We start from the raw sequence: 24,214 nt of genomic DNA, 5'->3' as shown, positions 1-24,214 counted from the left end.
TCAGAGAACATATATTCTCTGCTTAAATCCATAGAACATGTCTAAAAATTAATCACGTTCTTGGCCACAAAGAAAACAATAATTCTATAAAGCAGAGATTTTATAGACTTACATTCTCTGATAATAATTCAACACAGAGAGAAAAAATAAATCATCAACAAAAAACTTAACTACTTGGAAATTAAAATGTGCTATTAAAAAAAATCCTAAATCAAAATAGAAATCTTAACCGAAGGAAAGAAAATGAGCTAAAAAGGAAAATGAGAAGTCATGATACCCAAACCTAAAAAGAAATTTTATAGCCTTAGTTCAGTTCAGTCGCTCAGTCATGTCCAACTCTTTGCGACCCCATGAATGGCAGCACGCCAGGCCTCCCTGTCCATCACCAACTCCCGGAGTTCACTCAGACTCACGTCTATCGAGTCGGTGATGCCATCCAGCCATCTCATCCTCTGTCGTCCCCTTTTCCTCCTGCCTTTTATTAAAAATAAAAAGAAAGATTAAAGATAAATGAGAAAAGCATGCAACTTATGCTATGAGGACAACAAAATAGCCTGAAAGCAGCAGGAGGAGTCCAAGTTCTCCTGAGCAGGAACTTTCTTTTACCTATTGTCACAAAATGTTCACTTACTTAGAATAGCACTCAATAATTATTTGTGATATCAATGGAAAGATAAATAAGAGTAAAAGCTTGTGTTTTGTAAAGACCAATCAAATAGCAGACAAGCACAAATTAGGATGAAAGGGATAAAATAAAACGCACAAAATTAAGAATGACAAAACAGATATAATTAGAGATAGGGATATGATTTAAATGATTATAAAAGAACATTATGTGCAATTCTGTGGTAATGAACTTGAAAGTCAAGAGAACCTAGATGATTTCCTGGAAAAATAAAACTACTAGGGTAGAAAGATGCTATTTTGCTTCCTATATTTTCTTCCTGGACACTGAGACTTTCTGCTATTAGGTTGAGACCATGAGACCGAGATCCCGTCAAATGAGTGAGAATACAAGTGATATAAGCCATTTTCAGGGTCTGGCACCTAAAAATATCCTGCTCGTTCCACTAGTCCTTTCATCTGATGATTTTAGAAGACACATACTCCATATAGCATAGCTACTAGCTATGTAGAGAGCCACAGATGGCTCTCTGACCCATCTCAAATTATGATTTGAGCCAGAATAAACTCTTACCATGTTAAGCTTCAAAAATTTAGTGTTTGGTTACTGCAGTGTAGCATAACCTGTTCTGACTAATACATTTACCACATTTGACCAAGAAGAATAGAAACTTGAACAGAAAAAAAACCCTTGTAAGCATTTGGAAAGATGACCATTTGAAAAAGCATTGGATCTATTTTGATTTTCAACTCACATTTGAAAAACAAATATTATTTAATCTTAATACTAATATACTCATTTTGGTATTAATAATATTTAATATTTGTGGTTGTTTAGTTGCTCAGTCATGTCCAACTCTTTGCGGTCCCATGGACTGTAGCCCAACAGGCTCCTCTGTCCATGGAATTTCTTGGGCAAGAATACTGGAGTGGGTTGCCATTTCCTTCTCCAGGGGATCTTCCTGACCCAGGGATCGAACCCGTGTCTCCTACATTGGCCTTGAGGTAGGGTGAAGGCTCAGTTCCTCCATAAACAATAGATATTCTAAAAGTTAAAAATCTCAACTAGTAAAGATTCTTAATGTGGTACTCCCTAAGACAAAGACTGTGTGTAGTTTATATATTCTAAATGTATTACCTTGATACCTTTTGAACATATATAATTTGTATCCTCTTTAAATTGCCTTTTTCAAATTTCCTTTTTATAAGGTCCACCTTCTCTGCCCCTTGGGAACTTTAGGCATTTATCATATGTTATCACATATGAGTCAGACTTTATCCCTTAACATATGCAAAAGCATTATTTTCATATCCCAGCTTAATTGAGAAATACAAAGCAGCTTAGTATATTAATAGCTAAAGTACACAGCCTCTATTACATATGCAAAGGATTCAGAAGACTAGTGAACTGAAGTGTAAATAAAAACACAATTTAAGCAACTTCTCATTATTTTTCATTGCTCTAGACATTTTAGTTGTTGGATCTCTCATAAGAATTAAACTAATGGTCTCCATAACTATTTTTGTGAATTCCACAGGAGACAAATGGAATTTTAGAAGTAAAACATAACATGTGCAACAGAAGTTATTTATTATACTTTCATTTTCCTAGTTTAGTAAAAATATTTAATCATGGGCCTACACATGTTTTCACAGAATTGTAAAATCGTAGAGTATTTGACCTTGAGGAGAATGGAGATATATCCAATATTTTTCTGATAACAGAAATGTACAGAAAATATACTCTCTTTTTTTTTTTTTTTTCCCTCTCTTTTTCTTAAGAGTCAAAATCTTTAGAGGGATCCTCAGGCCTTCCCTAAGCTAGAAACGAAAGTTTCACTGCATTCAAAATAATGTTCTTTGGGCATGCTCAGTCATATCTAAACCTCAGTGATAGAAACATTTAATCTGACACTGACACTATCACAATCTACACACAAAAGAAAAAAAATTGAGATCAGCTACAATAATAAGCACCAATAATATCTGGGTTTATGTTCTTGGGATACGCGCGCACACACACATGCAACCACCCCAGTAGGGAGTTAAATGTAGTGTCACTTCAGCAGTACTGTTTTGCTGCGAACTGCAAACCTCAGCGCCTTGGAAAATCTTGCCCTGCTCCCAGCATGTTTCTGTGATTTCCAGAGAGTGCATACAGGTGCCAGCCCAGGCAACACCCACATGGCAAGCCCCAGGCCCCAGTGCTGTTTCCGCAGAGCTTTGACTGCTTTTGACTATCAAGACACACTGAATGAAGCCTTCAAAGCTCCAAGTTGGGTGCAGGCCACAGAAAAGCAGCAAAGAAAGCTCTCTTCCTATTTATCTTACATTTGTTGTGGGCACACTGAAAGTGTCATGGGTGCTCCCCAGGCTGTGCAAAATCTTTACTTGAGCAGATCCTCCCACTTTGCATACTGTCCTCTGTTTCCCAAGACAAGCCCCAAGTCCATGGAGATGGAGCCAGGACAGATGCCAGACGACACCTTTGGGCTCAGAACTACTGCAGCCTCTCACCCTAAGGTTTTGTCTCACAGCCAAATTTGTTTCTCACAACTCCCTTTTCCCTTAGAATAATTTTCCCTTAGAATTATTTTCTAGGAGGTTCCTTCATTCCCCTAAGCAAACTGAAAGAAGCCCAGAAGGCCACCCACCAGTCCCTTAAGCCTGCCCAGACTTGCTTACATCTCAGGAGGTGACACACAATCCCAGAGACGGCTCTCCCACCACATCCACACTCAGATTTCACCTGTCGCTTATGAAAGTGGGATCGTGTTTATATGCACACTCTTTACCATGTTTTTTAAAACATAATCCTATGTCACCCATGTTTTCTATGTCATTAAAAAACATGATGTTTCAGTCCTACACAGAATTCTATTTTATGAACACGCCATCATACATTTAACTAAATTCCAATTGCAAGACATAGATGTTTCTAATTTTCCTGTAAAATACAATTGCAGTGAACATTCTTCAATAAAAACTCTGTGTTTCCCCATGGTTACTTTCAAACAATAAATAGCAACAAGTGGAAATATTTTGTCTTGATCTGTACCAAAGTTTTCTTCCAGAAAGTTTGAAATAACCTTTATTTCCAGCAGTGTATGAGAGACTAATTCACTATCCTTTAGCCAGTACTGATTGCTATAATTTTTAATTTTTTTCAATGGGCTAGGAAAAAACTATCTTATCTAAATTTATATTTATTTTAGTAAAAACAAGTTTCAACACTTTCCCCTGTAGTTATTGCTGTTTTATTTTTTCTTTTGTTAAAAAACATCTTTTCATATTTTTAAAAAACCTTGTATCCAACATCTCCAATGTTCTCCACGACAGTTAAAAAAATTCTTTAAATATAAGGGAAAATAAAGATGCACATAATTTTTTAAAAATATCTTAATCACCACTTTATGCTTCATCTGGTTTAAGAAATGAAAAATTAACAGTACAATTATGTCCCCATGGACCCCTCTTGATCACACTCCTCTCCTTCTCAACCCCTCCCCCCAACCCAGAGGTAAGGTTTACACATAAACACATACACACACATGTGCATGCATGCCCCCAAACCATACATTTATGTATCTACATGAACATATTTTAAATATTATCATTTTCATAAACAGTATTATAATTTTTATACTCTTGTTATTGAAAAATCAAATATCATATAAAGGTTGTTAGAATAAGGAACCCATTACGCATCTTTAAAAATGATCAAGTAATGACCAATCTTACTTCATTTATACCCTCAAGTCACACACCTCACCCCTGTATTATTTTGAAGCAAACTTCAGACATCAGCAAATGTCTCAGAATGTATCTTTAAAAGGTAAAGACTCTTTCCAAAGCACACACACAATATTATTGTCATACTTGAAAATATGAACAATAATATTTTTATCAGAAAATATAAAGTATTCCAATTTCCAATTGCCTTATACTTTTTTGTTAAGTTTCTTTATCAGAATCAAAATCAAATCCACGCATTGTGATTGGTTTCATATTTTTTATTCATTTTTATATTGATGTTTTCATCTTTTTCACTGATTTTTAAGAATTACTCATCCAGTATACATATTCCCCTGTTACATGGTTAATACTACTGTGATGTTTGCTTTTATAGTTCCTTAAGTTTTTGATTTATAGAAGTTATTTTAAAAATTTTGATGATCAACTCAACTTCTTCCTTTTTGAGATGTTTCTTAGGAAGATCCTTTTCACCCCAGGATCAGAGTTTCATCTATATTTTGTGCTGATCAATTTTAATACTTTTGTTTTTATATTTAACTCTTTTCTATATGTACAACTTAAAATAATGTTTATTATATTATGAATTAGTGCTGCAACAGGACTATTTCCAAAATAGCTTCTTTGTAGGGACATCCTCAGTTTTCAGATGAGGAAATTGACTCTCACAGATATTTTTTTACACAACCAAATAAAGCCTAGAATTTAAACCTCCCCCATCTTAAGCTAAGTCCATTGCTCTTATCTCTTCTTATTTTTCTTTCCAAACCATAAAGAAATGGGTGGGGGTCTGAATGATCTGAAGAATTTCTCGGCTATAGCGATTTCAAGAGCAACTTGCTTGAGATGAACCAACTAACAAACCAACCCAGAAGAAATAATTATTTTCCAGAACAGGAATATAGTTCTCCATCCAGAAAACTGAAGGAATATTACAGTGTTCTAGATCAGGGTTTGCAATAGAGTCAAATATAAAAAACATACCTTCTATTCCAGTGTTTGGTAAAACTGTACAAAAGTGTCTCAAAAATCTAGTTAATAACAGTAACCCTAAATCACTGCTTACAATGTGCCAACTACTATTCTGAGGGCTTTACATGCACTGATTCACCAAAGCCTCACAGTATCTCTGTGATGTGTGTCCTTTCTTCGAAATCCCGAATTTACAGGTGGGGAATTGAAGCATGGGGAAAATAAGTAACTTATACAAGCTTTATAAAGAGATAACAAGCAGTAAAGCTAGGATTTGAACTTTGGCAGCCTGGTTTTAGAATCTGCACAACCTGCTTCTTACAGTAATTGTAATGTGTGGTCCCAAGGCAGTGGCCACAGGTGCTAATCTGGCATAAATAGGCTTTGGAGCAATCTTGAGCTCTCCATACCTGGCAGATGTATTTAATGGTATCACACCAGGAAGACATATTCTGATATCCTGATTCCAAACAATGCTATGTCTTCCAACTGCCTAACAGTCTACACCCACACTCTTTTCTCTTAGAATTGTTTCAGTTGCTCAGTCATGTCTGACTGTTTGTGACCCCATGAACTGAAGAATGCCAGGCTTCCCTGTCCTTCACTGTCTCCCAGAGTTTGCTCAAACTCATGACCATTGAGTCAATGATACCACCCAACCATCTCATCCTCTGTCGCCCCCTTCTCCTCCTGCCCTCAATCTTTCCCAGCATCAGTGTCCAACTCCTTGTGACCACAGGGACAGTAGCCTGCCAGGCTCCTCTGTCCATGGAATTTTCCAGGCAAGGATGCTGGGGTGGGTTGCCATTTCCTCCTCCAGGGGATCTTCCCAACGCAGGAATGGAACCCAAGTCTCTTACATCTTCTGCGCTGGCAGTGGATTCTTTACCACTGAGTCACCTGGGAATCCCATATACATACACACATACGTATATGTATCATAAATTCAAGGACACCTTTGATCATCTCTACAGAAAGCAGGTCTCTAAAGAAAAACAATCAGAAACACAGAGACCTTTAGCTACAGAAGTAGTTAAATAATGAGACTAAGAGTGAGTGAGAGAGAGAAGAGAGTGACACATAAGGCTAACAGTTTTATTGTGACCCCTAAGGTACAAAGGCTTATTATAGGCAATGAACTGTATTCGTTTGAAGTTTGAATTTTATTTTGATCAAAAGCAGCTATTTTCTCAAGAAACTCCAGCCACAGCCTTTTTGGTTGAAAGACCAAACGGCTGGCTGCTCATGTACTGTTGAATGTCTGAGTATGTTTGGACAACTGAATGCAATAGGAAAAAAGTCACAACTCAGCCATTTTTGCTCCGATATCAGTAGAAGAAATAAGCTTATATAATGAGCCTCTGAGATGGATAGGAAGAGCCCATTATAACACTGCAGCCCAAAGCCACATTTTGCACTGTCTTTTCAGGACCTGCTAAACTTAAAAAAAAAAAAAAGCAGAGAGAACGTTCTAACCACAGATGCCAGGTAGTGCCCACTGAATTTCAAGCTTGACTAAATCACATATTTCAGTAAAGACCCTCTTCCTTCCAAAGCCTGTGGCTGAATTATCTGGAGGAAGCTACAGTTGCCAAAACCCACAAAGACTGTGATACATTTAAGCATCAAATTCCAACCTGCCATTTCATATCAAGGTAGCAAAGTAGTGTCAACACTGGGACTTCCACAAATTTGTGCACAAGTCTGGAGCAGCTTATAGCCAGATATATGATGAAGGTAGTGGGGAGGGATATGGCATCCGATAGCAGCTGCTCCGGAGAAGGCAATGGCAACCCACTCCAGTACTCTTGCCTGGAAAATCCCATGGATGGAGGAGCCTGGTAGGCTACAGTCCACGGGGTTGCTACGAGTCGGACATGAATGAGAAACTTCACTTTCACTTTTCACTTTCATGCATTTGAGAAGGAAATGGCAACCCACTCCAGTGTTCTTGCCTGGAGAATCCCAGGGACAGGGAAGCCTGGTGGGCTGCCATCTATGGGGCCGCACAGAGTTGGACACGACTGAAGTGACGCAGCAGCAGCAGCAGCAGCAGCAGCTTCTCCTTTGTATAAGAATGTTCTGGGAAACTTGAGGAAACCACTTAATTTCTCTGGGTCTTGACTCCTTACCCACAAAGCAGGATAGTTTAATGAGACATTAATTCATGTCTATTCTCACTTCAAAGGAATAAATGGGTAATTTCTGAGCACTTAATGCCAACATTTTGTATTCTGAGTTTGTTGCCCAAGGGGAAATAAATAGCTTTTCTGTGTCTGAGAATTCTTAAATGTATCTGCACTTAGATCTTTGGTAAGAGGGAGTTGGTTCTGCCCAAGGTATGGGAGTTGGTTCTGCCCAAGGTATGAGAGTTGGGATGGGTGGGAAAGGATGGGTTCTACACTTGGACAAGAGGGTGATGGATGGTTGAGGGAAAGACTCAGCCCTGGGGAAAAGTTGAATTCCCAGTGGTTGAGAAGATAGAGGAGTAGTGAGACTTCAACGTGGTGAAGATGAGAATCCTGTCACTACCCAGCCCAGGATGTAGCAAGGCCAGTATGTGGATTCTTAGGACTGAACACTCAGGGCTATGCCTTCAGGACCAAAGCAAGCATCATAGTGGTTAGGGGCAGTGTGGAAAGAGAGGATGTTGAGCTGTGCTGAGTTGAGTTCAGTTCCTCAGTCGTGTCCGACTCTTTGCGATCCCATGGACTGCAGCACGCCAGGCCTCTATGTCCATCACCAACTCCTGGAGCTTACTCAAACTCATGTCCGTTGAGTTGGTGATGCCATCCAATCATATCGTCCTTTGTCGTCCCCTTCTCCCACCTTCAATCTTTCTCAGAATCAGGGTCTTTTCAAATAAGTCAGTTCTTCGCATCAGGTGGCCAAAGTACTGGAGTTTCAGCTTCAGCATCAGTCCTTCCAGTGAATATTCAGGACTGATTTCCTTTAGGATGGACTGATTGGATCTCCTTGCAGTCCAAGGGACTCTCAAGAGTCTTTTCCAACACCACAGTTTAAAAGCATCAATTCTTCAGTGCTCAGCTTTCTTTATAGTCCAACTCTCACATCCATACATGACTACTGGAAAAACCACAGCTTTGACTAGACAGACCTTTGTTGGCAAAGCAATGTCTCTGTTTTTTTACTATACTGTCTAGTTTGGTCATAGCTTTTCTTCCAAGGAGCAAGCATCTTTTAATTTCATGGCTGCAGTCACCATCTGCAGTGATTTTGGAGCCCAAGAAAATAAAGTTTGTCACTGTTTTCATTGCTTCCCCATCTATTTCCCATGAACTGATGGAACCAGATGCGATGATCTTCATTTTCTGAATGTTGAGTTTTAAGCCAACTTTTTCACTCTCCTCTTTCACTTTGATCAAGAGGCTCTTTAGTTCTTCTTCGCTTTCTGCCATAAGGGTGGTGTCATCTGCATATCTGAGGTACTGATATTTCTCCCGGAAATCTTGATTCCAGCTTGTGCTTCTTCCAGCCCAGCGTTTCTCATGATGTACTCTGCATATAAGTTAAATAACCAGGGTGACAATATACAGCCTTGACGTACTTCTTTCCTTATTTGGAGCCAGTCTATGTCCAGTTCTAACTGTTGCTTCCTGACCTGCATACCAATTTCTCAAGAGGCAGCTAAGGTGGTCTGGTATTCCCATCTCTTTAGGAATTTTCCACAGTTTGTTATGATCCACACAGTCAAAGGCTTTGGCATAGTCAATAAAGCAGAAGTAGATGTTTTTCTGGAATTCTCTTGCTTTTTCGATGATCCAGTGGATGTTGGCAATTTGATCTCTGGTTCCTCTGCCTTTTCTAAAACCAGCTTGAATATCTGGAAGTTCTTGGTTCATGAACTATTGAAGCCTGGTTTGAAGAATTTTGAGCATTACTTTACTAGCGTGTGAGATGAGTACAGTTGTGTGGTAGTTTGAGCATTCTTTGGCATTGCCTTTCTTTGGGATTGGAATGGAAACTGACCTTTTCCAGTCCTGTGGCCACTGCTGAGTTTTCCAAATTTGCTGGCATATTGAGTGCAGCACTTGCACAGCATCATCTTTTAGGATTTGAAAAAGCTCAATAGGAATTCCATTACCTCCACTAGCTTTGTTAATAGTGATGCTTTCTAAGGCCCACTTGACTTTGCATTCCAGGATGCCTGGCTCTAGATGAGTGGTCTCACCATTGTGGTTATCTGGGTCGTGAAGATCTTTTTTGTATAGTTCTTCTGTGTATTCTTGCCAACTCTTCTTAATATCTTCTGCTTCTGTTAGGTCCATAACATTTCTGTCCTTTATTGTGCCCATCTTTGCATGAAATGTTCCCTTGGTATCTCTATTTTCTTGAAGAGATCTCTAGTCTTTCCCATTCTATTGTTTTCCTCTGTGTCTTTGGATTGATCACTGAGGAAGGCTTTCTTATCTCTCCTTGCTATTCTTTGGAACTCTGCATTCAAGTGGGTATATCTTTCCTTTTCTCCTTTGCCTTTCACTTCTCTTCTTTTCACAGCTATTTGTAAAGCCTCCTCAGACAACCATTTTGCCTTTTTGCATTTCTTTTTCTTGGGGATGGTCTTGATCCCTGCCTCTTGTACAGTGTCATGAACCTCTGTCCATAGTTCTTCAGGCACTCTCAAATCTAATCCCTTGAATCTATTTCTCACTTTTACTGTATAATCATAAGGGAGGGTGTGGAGAGCAGTAAAATGGTTTGACTTTGAAACAGCACTTTGTCAGTGAATATCTTACGGAGTTACTGCATTGTGTGCTCAGTCGCTCAGTTGTGTCCAACTCTTTACGATGCTACAGACTGTAGCCTGCCAAGATCCTCTGTACGTGGGATTTTCCAGGCAGGAATCCTGGAGTGGGTTGTAATTCCCTTCTTCAGAGGATCTTTTTGACCCAGGGATCTAACCCATGTCCCTTGCATGTCCTACATTGGCAGGCTGATTCTTTACCACTAGCACCACCTGGGAAGACCTAAAGAATTATTAATCAGTTCTTAATCAGACTTCTCCAGAGCGGAGGGCTTCCCTGATGGCTTAGATGGTAAAGAATCTGCCTGCAAAGCAGGAGACCTGAGTTTGATCCCTAGGTTGGGAAGATCCCTCAGAGAAGGGAATAGCTACCCACTCCAGTATTCCTGCCTGGAGAATTCCATGAGCAGAGGAGCAACACACACCACACAACATACTCATGTGAATATAATGGCTAGAAAGTTTGAAATTTGTAGAGCAAACCAACAACCTGGAAATTCAGGAAAGAGTTGGTGCTACAGTCTCGAGTCAGGAATCTTCAGGTTGGAAACAGATAGGATTCCTACGCTGTAGTCTTTATAGGCATAATTTCTGCGTCTTTGGGAAACCTCAGTTTTTGTTCACCTGATTGAATGAAGCCACAAACATTTTGGAAAGTAATTTGCTTTACTCAAAGTCTACTGTTTTGTATATTAATCACATCTAAAAGAAAAACACTTTGCAGCAACATCTATACTGTGTGTGTGTGAGTCGCTCAGTTGTGTCAAACTCTTTTGCGACCCCACACACTGTAGCTCACCAGGATGCCCTGTCCCTGGGATTCTCCAGCCAAGAATACTGGAGTGGGTTGCCATTCCCTTCTCCGGGGGATCTTCCCAACCCAGGGTTCAAACCCAGTCCCCTGTATTGCAGGCAGATTCTTTACCATCTGAGCCATCAGGGAAGCCCAGCATTTTATACTGGTGCATGATAAAACAAGTGGGCATCATAGCTTAGTGAAACTGACAAATTAACCATCATGTGTGGATGAAACTGATGGAAAGCTGGAAGTCCTCCCCCAGTGTTTCCTGGTCTGTGTCAGCCCTAAATCAAGGAAGAGGCCAGCACTCCAAATAATAAAGAATAGATTTTCAACAATCCTATAGATTGAAGGCCTAGAAAGTTTTGACAGGACTTGTAAAAATTAAGACATTTTATTTTTTTCATATATTCAAGGGTCATAGAGCAAATCCATAATACATATTATACATGTATATATCTTCAAGGTAACTTTCATCTATAAACAGCCCATGATTTCATGATGTTATATTGCTTTGACAAGTCTGAGATATTGTGTTAGATTGTTCTGTTTTCTATAGTAGTATTTTCCAGTTAAGTTGGAATTACATATCCTATTTTTAAGAAAATAGTTGTTCATTTTTTTTAGGTACAACTATTCCATGTACAGACTGCTGAAAGCCAATTCTGAAAATAATTTAAAATGTTATTGGCAGCTTTTTTACTTAATATGAAGTAGATATATTCAATTCTGTTAGAACCTGCAACCTGAAAACATGCCAGATTTCTCATAATACTAAAAGGAAATTACTATATATATCAACTAAAATTTTATTTGTAAGGTAATTAACCTTTTCATGAACAATCTCAGCAGGTCTGGTCTATATCATGTGATATGGTAATAATCTATTAATTACCATTCTGCAGTAATAATCACTTTCCATTATACATAATACATATTATGGATCTGCAAAAAAGAAAGAGTTAGGCACATACCCCTACCTCACAAAATTTATATGTACTGTTTATTTTATTAAAAAGTAATAAAACATAAATTACAACAAAAGTGAACAAAAATATTTTTGCTAAATCCAGATTATCAACCACATTAGGCATATAAATGGCATTATCCCTGACAAGACAAATAACATCTATTTACCTATGGAAAGATGTCAGTGAATAAATGGATTCAGCTATTAGGTTCAAAGACCTATGGTTATTATGTTGCTGGAACAAAACAGAAAAAGGCCATTTTACCTTTCTCTGGAAAGAAACAATCTTATTCTAGGAAACCAGTGGCTCACCAATTCACAGTTCTCCTTAACTCTGAGCTTAAGCTTTAAAACAACAAACACACAAGCCTTCCACACCTACCCACTCACCGATCCACACACCCACACACAGAGTCTAATCAACATCTTTTTCCTTTGGAAAAGCACTAAAGGCCAGAAATGCTAATACAGTTTACAAGATAATTGTACCTGAGGTTCAGTTGATTACTCTAATATGGGACATGAGAGCAAAGGAAGGAGGATGAAGCTATTCAAGCTGGTGCCCTGAAGTGGTAACGTAAGAAGTGACGCTCATGAGAGGCAGGGTGACAGTTGCTGCCGCTGCCAACTAAAATGAGCGCATTCCAAGAGAAACCATCCTGGTTCCTAGTCTCAGCCTTGTCCGTATCCACCTGCATTGAATCCTCCAGAGGTCTTGTTCTTGAATTTCTGTATTTTTGGTTTGTATGTAGAATAATGTGTTCAGGTCTCTATTTAGCTGGATTCCAGAGCATTTACTGTGATGGAGGCAATGCTGTGAGCTAAGGAACGAGCAGCACAGAGAGGGACACCATCATTTTCCTCACAGTGACAAACTGTAGCACAGGTTTCACTACTGAAACAATAGAGGAAATGCAGAGTGACACGAGAGCCTGATCATTCCTTATTTTGTTTAAGTGATTTACTTATGAGACTATCCCCTTTAGTTCAGTGTAAACAAACTTAAAAACAGAGACGGGCGAAAGATGGTGGAAGAGCGCACATTCTTCCCCACTCCCAGCCCCTGAAGGAAACGACAGAAAGGATTTCATTTGCTTGCTTCTCAAGAATAAATCTGTTTCAGCACTGGAAATTGAGAGAGGATGTCCAGAAAATTAAAGTTTCTAGGAAGATAAATAGAAACAAAATGGAATCAGGTTGATGAAGAAACAAGGTTAGAGAAAACCTCAGGCTAAAACACGGGGAAGAGAACATTTTACAGTGTTGAAAGAATTTCAGTGATTTTTCCATACTCAGAGTCAACACATTCTTGAAATAGCTAGGCCAGTTGGGCACCTTCTTTTTCTCTCCCTTCCCACTTATTCTGAGTGGCAGGGATTAGCAGTGTTTGTCCCTGGATAAAATCAGAAAAACCCTCTCTGGAGGGTGGATAATCTGCCACAGGAGGACGTGCATTCCTCAGAGAACGGCCTGCCTTGGAGAAGCCGAGTAGAGAGTTGGGGGCTCCTCGGGAACTCTACCACACACACAAAGGGAAGAAAGAAAAAGGAAACGTGTCTAATGACGCTCATGGGACCCACCCCAAATCAAAGCTCTCTTAATTTTGGTAATAGGATGGGACCCACCCCAAATCAAAGCTCTCTTAATTTTGGTAATAGGAAAAAGGAGCTCATCAACCTCCCTAGCTTCTTCCTGCTTAGAATGAAACATGGCCATTGGAACGCCCTGCCAACTTCACACAGAACACAGGTGTCACTCTTGGAGAAGAAGCTAGTTGGGGAAACAAAGTAACACAGTTCAGAAGAGACCTTAGCCAGCTGCCTAGTTACTAGTCAACAGATCTTTGTCATGTCTGATGAAGACAAAAGTGAGAAGACAAAATCACCAATATAAGGAATGAGTGAGGAAGATTTGTATATAAGTAAATTTGAAAATCTTGGTGAAAGGGAAGGTTTTCTAGAAAATACAAATGACTATGTTTGACTGGAAAGGAAGTAGAAGACCAGGAAAGACCAATAACCATAGAAGAGATTGGAACGAGTCAAAGACGAGTCTTAGAAAGGCACCAGTCTGAGACGGGTTTACAGGTGAGTTTTTCCAATCCTGTGGGCATTTTTTTTTCCTTCACATTTGTCTCTACATTTAACATAATTCCAATAAAAAGTCCTACAGAAGGTTGGAAGAAAATTAGGAAAACATCCAATAAGACTCTTTATGTAACTTAATTGGAAGGTATTTATCTGTAAGAGAAAATTTGAAAAAGGAAAAGTCGAGAAAAGAAAAATCATATATCAAAGCATAATATAAAATTATGTTCAGTGAAACAGTATAGCACTATAAAAATAATAGAAAGGGGTGAGTAGAAAACAAGGTCTGAAAATAGAACAATTATGTATAAGAATTCAATTTATAGGAAAAGTAGATTTTCAAATCAGTTGAGTGGTTATTAGTCAATTACATAACCAATAAGACAATCACTTATTCATAACAGAGTTAGCTCTCAATGTACAACACAGACATACTCAAATAATTCTAGATTGTTTTAAAAGTTAAATCTTTAAAAATATATCAATGTGTTTATAAACCAGAGAATGTTTTTATAGTCTTGGTGTGGTAAAGAACTTCCAAGTCAATGCACAATATCTGGAATCCATAAAGGAAAAGACTAATGGTGTTGACTACTTAAAAAAAATAAAACTTCACATGATAAAGATACCAGGAATAAAGTTAAATCTGGAAGTTATTTACAGAACACAAAATGACAGACGAATAAACTGTTCCAACAAATTGATTTTTAAAATAGGGTAAAAACTCCAAGAGAAAAAAAAAGAAATATGAATGACCAGTGAACAAATACAGATGCCCAGGCTCACTAATGAGGAAACACAAATTATAACAAGAAAAGAAAATTTTTTTACTATTCACATTGGCAAAAATTAAAAAGGATTGTTGATATCCAGGGTTGGCAAGGTTGTATGGAAATGAACACTGCATGTGGAATGGAGTTATATTATTGCAGCTTTTCCTGAAGGACTCTTTTGTAATATTTATGTTTATTTAATATAGAAAAATATTCTCACACGAGTATGGAGAAATATGTACAAATATATTCATCATAATATTTAACAGAGAAAAATTGAAAACAAAATTTATCAGTAGAGGAATAGTTCAGCACATTCATAAAATGGAATGCTAGAGAGAACTTAGTAAGTCTGTATATACTGACGGTGAGGGACAGGGAGGCCCAGCGTGCTACAGTCCATGAGGTCACAAAGAGTCAGACGTGACTGGGTGACCGAACAACAACAATGTACTGATGTGGAACTATCTGTAAAATACATCTGTACACTGAAAAGAGTAGTTATTTTTACTTTACTTTTACTTTACAATATAATTGATCCCAATTACATTAAAAGAAAAAATCCCAACCTATCCACTTTTGTATGAATGTTTTATAAAAACAAGAAAGACATTGTTAATGGTAATTTTGAGAAAGCAAGGTAGACTGCGGTAGCAGGAAGGTGTTGAAAAGGTATTCTATTTTTTTCACTGTGCACATATATTTAAAAATAATGTTTCATTAAGTAATGTATTTTTAAAATAATGAATATACATTTATGCATTAATTCAAGTTGCAAAGCAATGTACATAACCATGATAGTAGTAAAATTAAAAAAAAATAATTCAGGAGTTGTGTGAAACAGAACTTTGACTTCTTCATCCATATGATATGTATTACTAGAATTTTTTTACAATAAAGATGAATTCAAGTATTACTTGTATACCTTCAAAAATTAATTCATTAAAATATATAACTTTAACACCCAAGACATATTGTTAAGTGACAAAACAAAAACAAATTGTAGAACAAAATTTACAGTAAGATTTCTCCGAAGGAAAAGGTCTGGAAGTCTATGGACCAGATACACGGAAAATGTATTTGTGTACTATTAACATAATTCTCAAAAAAGGAAAAAATAGTAAAAAGAAACTCATATTTTGTACAAATTCAGAAACTATTTCTTAGATACCTGGCTGCAGTGGGCAAAATTATAAGCATCATTTGGCCCCTGCTGCAGTAATCAGAGGGGATTCAGAGGTTATTCCAAGTTGACTCTTGGACCCTGGTCACAGCTGATGGGCACAGGATTAGGCATGTGAGTCAAGCTGAGACAACTACTGGCTGATTTAGTCAGCTTTGCCTGTTATAACAAAACAATATAGTCTGGGCAGTTTAAACAATAATTTCTTTCCCTCAATTTTGGAGGCTGAGAAGTCCAAGAACCAGATGCCAGCAGATCCTGTGTCTGGTGTGAGTCCACTTCTTGGTTTGCAGATAGCCATCTCCTCATTGTATCCTCTAAAGGCTGAGAGCAGACAGAGGAGAGCTGCCTGGTGCTGCTTCTTATAAGGGCACTAATCTCATTTGAGGGCTCCACCCTCATGACCTAATTACTTCTCAAAGGCTGCATTTCTAAATACTATCACACTGGGGATTAGAGTTTGGACTTAGAAATTTTTCAGGGACACAAACATCCAGTTTCTAGCACCTAATGGATAGAACTGAGAGAAAATCCATTTCTCCATGTAGCTGTACCTGTATGTAACTTCCTGCAAGTCTTGGAGCTGCAGGTATCATCCATTATTTCTCAATCTGTGACTGAGGAGCAGAGGAGGCTGCTCGGCAGAGAAAGAAGCACGAATCAAGTGGCATAGATATGCTGAAATGAGACTTCTGGGAAAGAAGAGGACTTCCTAGGTTTTCCCAAATCTTGGCAATCTTGGTTTCCAAAGTTCCTGGTCTTCCACGGCATTTCTCCTCTTGGGTTGAGGTCTTCTCTAACTTGTAAATTTCTCCTTTTGCTGCTCTTTGCAACCAGAGGAAGGCAATGTCATCATTTCCCTGTCTGATCATTTATATTCCAGTAAATTGGATCTGTTAGATTTTATGGTCCTTATGTTGTATCTATCCTATATAGATATAATCTGCTGTTTGATATTATTTCAAAGTTAAAATAATGGAAACAGATATATTTAAAGTGAAAATGTCCAAGTGGAGGGCATTTTCTGACTATCATTTTTTCTTTGTGTACCAAAGTAGTAAACCATACTTAAAATTTTATACTATGGCCTTTCTGGGAGATTACTAGAAATGCTGAAATATAAGGCAATGCCTCCCCTAAGTTCTCCTTCAGAAGTTAGTTGTTTTATGATTGAGTTCCTAGAAGTTCTCTCAATTACTCTATTTTAGACACACACAAAACATGTTTGGTAAGGATGAGTAAGTCTGAAACACTGTTAATCAATTTTGGATGCTTATAGAAATCACCTGACAAAATCAGTAAAAAAGGACATAAAGAAATTAACTATTTAGTCATTATTTTTTAAGGGGCAGAGTATGGCTTCATAATTGCTAGTATTAGATTAATTGTGGTTAAGACTTCAAAAAAATTTCCTTAAACAGGAAGTACATGATTACATTGTGGAGGATGTCACAAATTTGTTACTTATCAAAAAAAATGTAAAAGCTAATTCACAACATAGGAAGAAGTCAAAAATAAAAGATACAAAACTAAATTTATAATTTGATACAGAATTGTAAAACATTTATAAATGAAACAATGTATAAGAAAGACTGCAAATAGTCTGCAAACAAATATTAATCTGAGATTAATTCTCCTTTTGATTTTTTCATTTTTCTACAGAAAGTATGTCTTACTTTTGTAATCAGAAATTAATTATAAAGTCTTAACACAAAATTTTCTAAAATATGATTCTAAAAATTTCTGTATACCTGATAGATTGGATTAATGTGCAACTTTCATACAACTACAAATATGGTTTTATTTATGAATTTGAATTAAATATTGAAAGTTATCTGCTTTGTATTCTGTTAGATATGTCTTGTTACCATGGGAATATTCAGGTTAATAGCAATGTTACAGAAAACTTAATCCACATGTTGATTTATTTTTTAAGAAGATTGACATATAGTATTTAAAATATTTCAGCATAGTTTGCTATTCTATAGAATATAAACTATCATTATTAAGATTGAGTAATTAAGATATTTTTATAAGTTATGGCTTACTAAGTGGATGCTTAATAACTTAATTGGTCAGCAATTTGTATTTTTATTTCTAATGTAATTGTATTTTTCAAAATAAATCAAATTGTTTATCTGTATTTAATTCAGATTAAGGTGATTTAAAAACTAAATAGAAAAAAAATAGTTTTCTGGATTGTTTAATTCATATTAAAGTAGTTTAAAAATTAAGTAGAACATATCTGAGGGGAAACCACACATGGTTAAAATCAAATTGTTTTTTTGAAATCGGTTTAGGGATCAAGTATATTTTGTTGTTGTCTTTGAGAGGAGGGAAAAAAGACTGAACCATGTGCTAGGTCAACCACGTGTCATGTCCTCTCTAAAATGATGGGGACAGTGTAGTGAAGCACACAGTAGGTGCTCAGTAAAGGATGGATGGTGAGTAACCTCAAATGCCTATAGGTTGTGGTGATCATCCACTCGGTTTCTTACGCCTGGGTCTTTGTTCAGCCTGGAATACCTTCTCCTTCCCCCTTGTCCCTCCTCCCAGTTACCCTCATTTCTCCAGTCCCCTAGGTCACTTCTTTATCCTCCAGGAAATCTCCTTTTCAAGGTTCCCTCCTCTAAAACACTGAGCTTAATTTTTCCCTGACATTTAGGTCATGTGATACTTTTATTTATTTATTTATTTTCATGTGATACTTTTAATACAGAGATTTCAAAGCCCCAGGGGACTGTGGGCATGGGGGAACACACTATAAAATCTTGGTCCCGTTATGCCTGGAAGTGTCAAGAGAGGATCTCCCATGGGCTCTAGGTACCTGACCTTTCCATGGGGCTGTTCTTCATTTGGAGGCAGTCACTCAGATGCAGCTGTTTTGACTTCAGTCTTTGAAAGAGTCCCTCGGGTGCAACACGTTCCGAAGCAGGGACATTTTGATGAGATGTTTGGATGAAACCTTATCTTAGTTTTTTCTGTTTAACAGTTTGTATTACTAGGTGATGATAAAAATAAACCACTTCACGCTATCCTTGGGAAAACTCATCCAATCGTTCTCCTCTACGACAGGGGGTAGTCTATGATGGAGGGAGGCCAGAGATGAAAGGAGAATGGACCTGGAACCCCGGCAGAAACACGGTCACACAGTCTTGTTTCCTGTACTCGCTCATCTCGGAAAAGACCATCAATCATTCTAAGCATTGCATCTGCTCATCTCTGAGAATTCCCTTGCATCTTGAATGAGCTACATAAAATGTTCACATCTCTCCCTTAAAGTTAAAGACAGCAGGGAGGAGACTATTTGGTCCACATAGTTGATCCTCATTCTTAGCACTGGATGGCACAATAATGCTCAATTAAATTTCTGACATTTCTGTCAGTAATACTAATAAAGCATGATTGCTATTATAAAAATTTATTACGAATAATAAATTTGTACTATAATTTCTTTAGAAGTTAACCCAACTCTATCAAATTATAGGGAAATTTTTTTTCATTTATACAAATAATATAAATCCATAAACATTCAAATTATATTTAATGAAGTGGAAAATGTAAATCTCTTATAATCTCAGTGAGCCTCAAAGCAGAGTAAGGTTTAGGGATATTATACACACTGCCTGGGAAAAAAAACAACAAACAGCAAAACCATGATTTCATAGCTCTCATGGGGTCAGCCAGAATGTGCACCACATCAAAGCAACTTAAGCTGTATCAATATATCCAGCTTCACGAACAGTCCCCTTGAAGATTCTGGGCTCTTCTCTTGCTTCACTGTGCCCGCTGCCCTACTCCTCTGCCCTCTGTCATTGTCCTTGGCTTCTGAAGTTAACAGAGGATGTTTCACCTCAGGATGGCTGGTGTCCCAGGTGAGAACAATGATGTCCATGTTGGGATGCTAGCTTTCAGGTCTCCCGACTCCATCAGTCTCAAGGGGCAGTGCTGAGTTCCCTCTCCCAGACTCTAGGTCACTGTTGGCCACTCAAAGGAAGCACTGTGCTGCGATGAACATTGGGGTACACGTGTCTCTTTCAATTCTGGTTTCCTCCGTGTCTAGGTTCAATACAGGATACAGGATGCTTGGGGCTGGTGCACTGGGATGACCCAGAGGGATGGTACGGGGAGGGAGGTGGAAAAGGGGTTCAGGATGGGGAACACATGTACACCCGTGGAGGATTCATGTCGATGTATGGCGACGGAGGAGCCTGGTGGGCCGCGGTCCATGGGGTCACTAAGAGTCGGACATGACTGAACGACTTCACTTTCACTTTTCACTTTCATGCATTGGAGGAGGAAACGGCAACCCACTCCAGTGTTCTTGCCTGGAGAATCCCAGGGACGGAGGAGCCTGGTGGGCTGCCGTCTATGGGGTCGCACAGAGTCAGACCTGACTGAAGCGACTTAGCAGCAGCATGGCAAAACCAATACAATATTGTAAAGTAATTAGCCTCCAATTAAAACAAATAAATTTAAATTAAAAAAAAAAATGAAGCACTTTGTGTGCCCCCCACTCCTTCTTCCTTCACTACTTTTACTTGGCTCATAGAGCCCTTTAAAAAACAACTTCTTTAGCTTCTGACTGTTGTTGCTTTTTCCTTAAGACTTCGAAAGAGTGCAGATAATCATTACAGTGAGAGATTGGCTCTGGAGCACACTGCCTGGGCTCACCTCCTGACTATGCCACTGCGAGCTGCATGGTCTTAGTTAACTTCATTAAACTCTCAGTGCTTCTGTTTCCTCATCTGCAAAATGGAAATAGGAGCTACAATGCCTATTCCAGACCACAGAGTCATCTCAGTAAGCTAGTTGTTGGGATGGGCTCTTGTGAAAAATGAACCAATTAAGACCACACAGAGTCCCTAGAACAGTGTCCAGACATGGGCTAAGACTTAGTAAATGTGACTTATTATTTAAAAAGGAAAAAAAAAAAAAGCTAATGGCCAGGGACAAGACTCCAGGCCACCCCAGTTCTCTCTGTCCCAGTCATTGTGCGGCTACACACAACACATGGCCCTTAAAGGCCACCTTATGTCACAAGACAATAGGCCAGACCCAGATTTTGTGTTTTCCTCTGCTCAACCAGAACCATCCTGCTACGTTATTCAGTTTCTTTTAACACCTCCCCTGCTGAAAGCACGATCTATCTTTCCCATCCATGTTTCCCCAGCACCACAGCAGCAATGGACACACAGCAGTGTTGATAAGTGGATGAATGAATAGACGGACGGATGGTGGTGCTAGTGTTTATATTGAAGACATAAATGCTGCCTCAAATACTTTCATCCAAGACTGCTCAGTTCCTCAAGTATATTTAAATGAATCTCATTTTATGAAGATTATACTGAATCTAGAATAGAATTAAAATGAAACATACAAGAGAACTTTCTTTCAAATGGGAAACTGGAAGTAAAAATATAAGGGAGATAAAGAATAAAAATGCACATGTTTTCCCCAGAAAGACTGAGCACCAAATGAATACTTTTTCTGCTATAGGGTTTTGTTTCAGCGTCATTATCCCACCATTTAGAGGATATGATGACTTATGGTCTTAAAATGAAACAGTATATCATTTAAGCCTTATTTTCATGAAGATATTTTCTTCTAATTAAATTCAGTACCATCCAGTAGAAGATGAGCTTATTCAACACGATACATCGAAATGCTTTTCCATGTAATAGAGAGCTCAGATAAAGGGTTCATGTTTTACTGTGAATCAAGGGAAAACACACTCTTGTTTATAGGCTTTCTATGGGCAAGCACTTTCTCTTAAATGAACAGTTTGAGCCTTATTTCATCACTGGAAAAGAAGCCTAAAACTGATTCATTTACCATGGCTCATGATGAAACATAATCCGAGGGATGAAAACAGTTTCCCTGAAAAAGATAGTGACCACCATTCTTTTAATTAGTGGTACTGAAACCCACAAAACAAAGCAGGCCATTCAAAAAACAACAAAAATGAAAACAAAAAACCCTTAGACACACCTAAATTATTGATGAGAGGCCTCACCATGTTCTAGGAGTCTCTGTAATTTATTCAGCCAATGTTGAGGAAACCCCTGGATTGTGTCGAGTACAAGCTAAGCCCTGGAAACATAAGGATGAGGGAGAGAACACACAGGTGCTACTTTCAAGCGAATCACAGGCTAATAATTTTGGCACTTTTCTTCCCGAAATGTGATCCAATAAGAAGCCTAAAGGGAAACACCTGTATGCATATATACACGCAGTGCTTTTTATTCACTACGGAAACGTATTTGTCGGCTGTTGATTTAGTCAAAAGTAATGTAGCGAGAAAAACTGCATACATAATTTATAATTTCTCTCCAGAAAGCTTCTATCCTGAATTCATATCTGTGAGTGACAAACTCTACAAATAGTGATGGAGTAGTGGTAAGAGTAGAAATCATCCAAAACAACAGTTAGCCAGAGCGAAGCAAATCTTACTAACCAAAGTCATCCGTAAGTGTTCAAAGCTTTTAGAAATTCATCTCAGTTTTAAGACGATTAAGACATGGAGAGGGAACTATATATGTAAAAACATACAGAAGAAAGATTCAAAGTTAACAAAAATCACATCTTGTGCCCAGATCTTAGTTTCTAATAACATTCTCCAATAAAAAGAACCAGAGCTCTTTGAAGAGATGGCTGATTCTAACATTGGGGCTGGAAACACACAAGATGAGCTTGGAGCAGACTGCAGTGACAGAAAGTAAGGAAGTGTTCCCAAAACAAAATGATGGGGCATGTCAAAGGGACACAGAGGCTAACGCGAAGGCACTGGCAATGGCCAAAACTGGAACAACTTGAGCATCAAAATAGATAACAAAGTCCTGGGCTATAACCCAAAGTGCAAAATAAATAGCCACAAGTCCCTATGAAATAAGTAAATAAATGGAGGAAAAGAGACAAACATCTCATGTAGAAGAATTTCAAATAATTTGTGTGCCTACTTCCTACTTAAATGGCTTAAGGGTAACTTCTTACCTTGTCAAGTGTGGGCTTTGCGTGGTGACTTCCTTCTAAAGGATACCGTATGGAAAGAGGGGAAAATATAGCTTCACAGTGGAGAAATCTGGCAGACACCACTTTGGTCAGGAATCTGGCAAATACTAGCCTTGTGATGCAGATCCACGTCAACAGTGATAAACCATGTGAACAGTATGTACCCTTGTTCTGAAGTTATGAGGGTGGTACTTTCCCTTTGTGGTCTTCCTCACAAGAAAACCATAACCTCATTTTAATCATGAGAAAAACATCAGACAAACCCCAATTGAGGAACAGTTAACAAAACACCTGACCAGTATTCTTCAAAACCATCAACGTCTTCAAAAACAAAGGAAATCTGAGAAACTGCCGCAGCCAAGAGGAGCACAAAAGGACACTCTGCCTCAGTGTAACATGGAAAGCTGTGTGGGATCCTGCAACAGCGAAAGGACATTAGGTGAAAACTAAGGAAATCTGAACAGAGTAGGGACTTTAGGTAATAATAAGGTTCCAAGGTTTGCTTTCTTCAGTTTAATTGTTCTGCAGTTTGTGGGTCATCTACTTGGTGGCTCTATAGTTAGTAAATGAATATTCTAATGAGTTACTAAATGAATATTCATTAGAAGGACTGATGCTGAAGCTGAAGCTCCAATACTTTGGCCACCTGATGCTGACTCATTAGAAAGGACCCTGATGCTGGGAAAGATTTAAGGCAGGAGGAGAAAGGGACAACAGAGGATGAGATTGTTGGATGGCCTCAAAGACTCAATGGACATGAGTTTGAGCAAGCTCCAGGAGATGGTGATGGGCAGGGGTGATGTGATGGACAGATGGTGATGGACAAGCCTGGGGTGCTACAGTCCATGGGGTCACAAAAAGTCAGACATGACTGAGTGACTGAACAACAACAACAAACATTTACTTTCAAGTTCTGACAAATGTACCAGAGTGAAGCAAGATATTAAAGGAGGAAGCTGAGTACAGGGTACATGGGAACTCTCTGTCTTATCTTTGAAGCTTTTATATGAATCTGAAACTTTCTAAAATTCAATATTTACTTTAAAATAAACAAAAATCAAATACATAATGTCAGTAAAGAGTTGACACAATGATTTTCAATAAACAGTAATAGATCCACAAGTGTTAGAAAAATAATAAAAACTGACATTGTCCTTTATTTACCATCTCATTCCTGGATTGTGTAATGTGCTTCAATTTAGCATATGTCTCAAATACTTTGAAAACTAAGTGATAATACAGAATTCTAATACAGTGACTTATATCTTTATATCTAA

General features: G+C 38.2%; 1 long non-coding RNA gene across 1 annotated transcript in view; it reads right to left on the bottom strand.

Moving 5' to 3' along the window:
- The window catches only part of LOC133254011 (uncharacterized), a 66,435-nt gene extending 43,377 nt beyond the window's left edge, over positions 1-23,058 (bottom strand). Inside the window, exon 1 of the long non-coding RNA XR_009738531.1 lies at positions 22,920-23,058. This is a non-coding gene — a long non-coding RNA (uncharacterized LOC133254011). The remainder of the gene's footprint in view (positions 1-22,919) is intronic.
- Positions 23,059-24,214: the final 1,156 nt, after the last annotated feature.

The sequence above is a fragment of the Bos javanicus genome, chromosome 9, assembly GCF_032452875.1.
Source record: "Bos javanicus breed banteng chromosome 9, ARS-OSU_banteng_1.0, whole genome shotgun sequence".
Lineage (NCBI taxonomy): Eukaryota > Metazoa > Chordata > Mammalia > Artiodactyla > Bovidae > Bos > Bos javanicus.
The sequence above is the reverse complement of the archived record's forward strand: the minus strand, read 5'-3'. Positions and strand labels throughout refer to the sequence as shown.